The 5,266-nt window shown below is 38.0% G+C and overlaps 1 pseudogene; it reads left to right on the top strand.

Annotated features, from left to right (window-relative positions):
- The first annotated feature begins 907 nt into the window (after positions 1 to 907).
- Positions 908 to 3,775, top strand: LOC138141810 (isocitrate dehydrogenase [NAD] subunit alpha, mitochondrial-like; annotated as a pseudogene).
- The last annotated feature ends 1,491 nt before the right edge of the window (positions 3,776 to 5,266 follow it).

The raw sequence follows: 5,266 nt of genomic DNA, 5'->3' as shown, positions 1-5,266 counted from the left end.
GGGGATAAAGTATAAGTAAAAACAAAGTCCCTGGCCTCAAGGAATTTAAATTCTAATGGAGGAAGATAATACATAAGAAGGAAGCTTGAGGGGGAGATTTCTGTTCACATTAGGTTTTTGTTAAAGTATTGAAAACCAAATTTCAAAATCGTACTCTCCTTATAAAAGAGTTAGAGAATAATTTAAAATAATGAATAATAATTACAGTATTTATACACACCAGGAATTTCAGCTTTTGCATGTATTTTGTACTGACTTTTATATGTATATCTAATTTCCTTTATAGGATGTAATTGGCATGAGGGCAAGGATTGTTTAATTTTTGTCTTTGTATTCTCATGCATGGGAAAAAAACAAGCACCTAAATGACCATTGACTTAGACTCAGTTTAATTCAATTAGTATGTTGTGCTGGACATAGATTCTTTACTTGTCACCATGGCTTAACAATAGGTTTATAGGTTTATTTAAAAGTAATGAAATGTTCAGTGACATCTATATTTTTCTCCCATCTCTTTAAGAAAAAAAAAACAAGATAAAAAATACCTAAAGGGAGCTCTTTTCACTTTTCCTGGAAAAATTTATTGTCCTTCCCATAAAGATTATCTTTCCCAGGTGGCTAGGTGATGCAGTGAATAGAACAACTGACCCTGGAATCAGGAGGACCTGAGTTCAAATCCAGCCTCAGACACTTAACACTTACTAGCTATGTGACCTTGGGCAAGTCACTTAACCCCAACTGCCCTCCATAAAGCAAAAAAAAAAAAAAACTTTTCCTGAAGTCCCCATTCAGAGGTATTTTAAACAGTAAAATAAATAAATAGAATGGGTCAAACATGAGTAACCATGTGAGATTTTTCACAGTGGAAACCAATTGCTATCTTTTCTAGGTAGAGAAAGAGATAGGAATGACAGTGCCAAGGTACTATGCTAAGTGATTTTTACAATATTATCTCATTTGGTCCTCGCAATAACCCTGGGAGTGCTTTCATTATCTCCATTATACAGCTGAGGAAACTAAGACAAACAGAGGTTAAATGTCTTGCCTAGGGTCACACAGCTATTAAGTGTCTGAGGCTGGATTTGAACTCGTCTTCCTGACTCCAGGTCCAGTGTTTAATAATAATATTCATTATAATTATCTGTTAATATTACTACAGCACTTACTATGTTTCAGGCACTATGATTAGTGCTTTACCACAAGTATTATCTCATTTTGATCCTCACAATAATCCTAGGAAGTAAATTATTATGGTAATTTTACAGATGAGAAAATTGAGGTTAAGTCACTTGCCTGGGGTCACACAGCTAACACATGTCTGAGGCCAGATTTGAACCAGTGCTCTATCCATTGTGCCATCTAGCTGCTAAGAAAGATAGATATGCAAAAGTCTATCTAAAGTAAACGCAGTAGACTTATAACTCATATTTCTGGAGTGCTTTGAGGTTTACAAAGGGCTTTACTCACAATGCTTCTAAAGTTGATATTCCCAGCATATGTTCATATTCTGTGTCCTTATTTTGCATATTAAATCTATGGAATCAGTCATGAAATTATATCCCCCTATATACTTGTAACCATTCCATGTGCAGGCATTATTATATATTTAACCTATGAGGAAAAAGAAACAAAGGATTTAGGGATCCCCAAGGTCATAGATTTTAAGCTAGAGAGGAACTTAGTGAGCAACCCCTTCACTTTTCAAATGAGGAAACTGAGACTCAAAGAAATTTAGTGAGAAGCCCAAAGTGTGACAGATAGAAAGTGGCAGATTCCCCTGAGAGTATAAGAAGCTGTCAACATAAGGACAGTGGAACTCTCAAGGTTCTTTTCCCACACCACTAAATGGTCTCCTTAGGTTGAAAAAAACACTTCCTCCACCTGTGGATAGCAGCAGCAGCTTTCTAAAAGGCTGCTTTTGTGACTTTCAGGTTGCAGCCCTGTTAGAGGGCAGGGTGGGGGCAGAATCATTTGAGCTCACAACTAGGTGTATCTAATACTTTGCCCAGTCATGTAACGTCTGTGCCATGGTCCTTACCTTCTGAATTCTCTATATCACTTTTTTTCCTTAAAGGAACAAGTGACCACAAAAGGCCACTAATTAGAGAAAAGTAATTCTCCATTCAAATCCAAGCATGCAAATGGTTCAAGCAGGGAAGCCCCAAACATTGCAAATGAAGGGGTTTCTGTTCTTACAGCTCTGGAGGGCATGTTGTTATGCTCTCTGCAGTTGGAAGGGAAGAGTAGAGGTGATTAAGTGCTATATACATCGTAAATGCTCAGTAATAATAGGCTATGTTCCATGGTTGTTAGTCACACACAAGGTATGCCTTAGGAAAAATTTGTGCATGAACGACTGTAGAGCAGAGACCTGTAATAATCATCAAATGGACCATATGGAGCAAGAAGACACACAGATGATGGTACTTAACTGAATGCATTTTTTTCCCTTCTGTTCCCTAGAGTGTTGATTTGGAAGGACTGAGGATTCACAATGGATCTCTGGGATTACCAGGGCCTAAAACACAGAAAAATTTGCAGTTAAAGCCAATGACTGGAATTTGACCCAAAAGAGAATAGGAAAAAAATAAGAACTCCAGAATGTCTCCAATATTACATGTATCTTTTACTGAAAATTAATTAGGATGGGAAGGGAATACTTTGGGCTCCTGTCTTCCCTCCTGCAGGGAGACACAAATGCCCATCCCATCATGAAGGTATCTTAGATCCCAGGGGACCTTCAGCCACCCAAAACAGGAGATCTGAGGTTTTGTTGGTGGTGCACAGACTGTGACCTTATCCCAGGAGACCAGAAATTATTGGACCAGAAATTTCAGCTTCTGTTATGAAGATGTTTTGATCCTGCCAAAGCATTCATTCAGCAAGAAGAAAGGAATGTCACTGCCATTAAAGAAAGCAGAAGAAAGTTGATGATTCCTCTTCAAGTCAAAGATCCATAGACAAAAACAAGATGAGACTGAAAAGTCCCTTAAAGATATCAATAGGAGCTAGACATCCTTCTATGAATCTTCTGCTTTGTAAAACTTTTAACGTTTACACAAATATACATCCACATGTCTCCAGCTATGAAACACCTTATGTGCAACCAAATATTGTCACAATTTGGGTGAACTCTGAAAGAGAGTACTGTGGCATTGGGCATGTAATTATTCATGGTACTGTACAACACTGAAGAAGCAAGCAAACATATTGCAGAATTTTTCTGTAGAATTTGCCAGAACAATCACTGAAGTAATGTGACTGCTGTGCAGAAAACAACTATCATGCAAAGGTTAGATGGGCTTTTTCTTCAAAAGTGCAGGGAAGTTACAGAAAATTGTAAAAATAGTAAAAGTAATGAGATATACCTTGATACAATGTTTGAATATGGTACAAGATCCACCCCAGTTTGATGTTTTTGTGATGCCAAACATATATGGGGAATCCTTAGTGATTTCTATGCTGTCCTGATTGGAAACCTTCACGTAACACTAAGTGGAAACATTGGTGCCAACAGTCACAATCTTTGATTGAGTTCACAGAACTGTCCCAGACATGGCTGGGAAGGACATGGCTGGGAAGGACATTGATTTGATTCTGAGTACTGTGATGATGTTGTGTCACATGGGGATACATGAACATGTGGATGAACTAACAAACTGCCTATTGTGCAACAGTTGAAGATAGGAAGAGTTTCACAATAGATTTGGGAGGAAACAGCAAGTGCTCAGACTTCCCAGAGGATATCTGCTGCTCAGTAAAAGACCTAGATTAAAGGAAAGCTTCTCCTATCAGACACTTTGCAGCCATCACTACTAATGAACATGATAGAAAAAACTATTGTAGACAATCCACCATCTGTATACTTTGGGGTTGCTTATTTCTTGACAGAGCAAACATTCTAAATTGGCCTTTCTTAATATGTGGGGTGACCAGGTACCCAACTGATCCTCCAGTGCCTGCTCCCAATGGGCTTTTTAAATAATGTTTTGTTTTATTTATTAAATGTCTCTGTCTAGTGAAAATGTTTTGTACTGTGTAAGGATAAATTTCTGTCCTATACTTTTCCATTGTAAGCCATTTTGCACCTCAGTTAGAAAAGCTTTTCCCCCCTCAACTGAAAGACTTGTTATAAATATCAAAATACCGTATTAACAAGTAAAATGGCTATTTAAAAAAACACCCCATTTCCTTCGAGTGTGTAAAGTAAAATGGAAATGAAACAGGTCGTGACATAGCACAAAATGACATTCTTATAAAAGTAAACAAGAAAAAGAGGAATCTCTTGGGAGGGCCGCATCAAAGAGGATACAGATGATTAAAGTTGTATAGAGAGCTAAAGAATAAAGATTTACTCTCTAAAAGATTGTGTGAATGAATAAAATTTGCACACCCAAGACACATTGACTCATAAAACTGTTTTTTGGTTATTAAAAACTAGGTAATCTATGGAGTATAGATAGCATTCTAATACAAAACAATATTTTGGAGTTACTTTTGTTAAATGGGTTTAAAATTTCTTTGCTCATAGTAACACTTTCACTGAAGAAAAAGGTATGACAGTTCCCTGAATCAAATGTTTATTGTACATTTGGAATGAGTAAAGCTTTCTGCATAGTTTTAGTAAATACCTGGAAATTCCCACCCATTGAGCTAATGGATGTGTTGTGTGTCTTGTGTCTGTATCTGTCGCCCTGCTAATGAAGCAGCTGTCCCAGCTGGAGAAGGTACTGCTCAAAGTCTGGCTGTCCTCTGAGAGGAAACAGTTAGCTCTCCAGCTGCATTCAGGAGCCCAAGATATTGCTACACTTCTCATTGCATTTTCCGCATCTGTTCATTCTCCTACAGAGAACACCAAGTTGTTGCTTTCCCTGAACAAATAATACAACAACAACAACAGCAGCAGCAATAACGACTTTCTGTCTGACTGCATAAACTAGAGTGTCTACAGGATGAATTGACACACACTAACTAGTGAAGCTTTCCCTCATGTCCCTTGTACTTTTAAAGATGGTGGTAAGGCTTCCTAAGGCCCAAAACTTTTGTGTGTCCTCAGAGACCCCAAGCTACCATCTGAGGGCTTTGATTGATTGGAGGAGGGCAGTGGTATATTCACTCATTCAACAGTAAGCTCCCTTGTTAGATGAATTCTCCTCTCTGTGTTTTGTGATTTTGCTCTGGTCCTATAGGTTAGTACAGTGTGGGGCCTGTAGTTGACCAGTCCCTCTTACAGCTCCATGAACCTGAGGGAACAAGATGGCAAATA

This window comes from Petaurus breviceps, unplaced genomic scaffold (assembly GCF_028583685.1).
Source record: "Petaurus breviceps papuanus isolate PSGF00001 unplaced genomic scaffold, PetGlider_PUasm1.0 90491, whole genome shotgun sequence".
In the NCBI taxonomy this organism is placed as follows: domain Eukaryota; kingdom Metazoa; phylum Chordata; class Mammalia; order Diprotodontia; family Petauridae; genus Petaurus; species Petaurus breviceps.
This window is presented reverse-complemented; position numbering and strand designations above follow the sequence as displayed.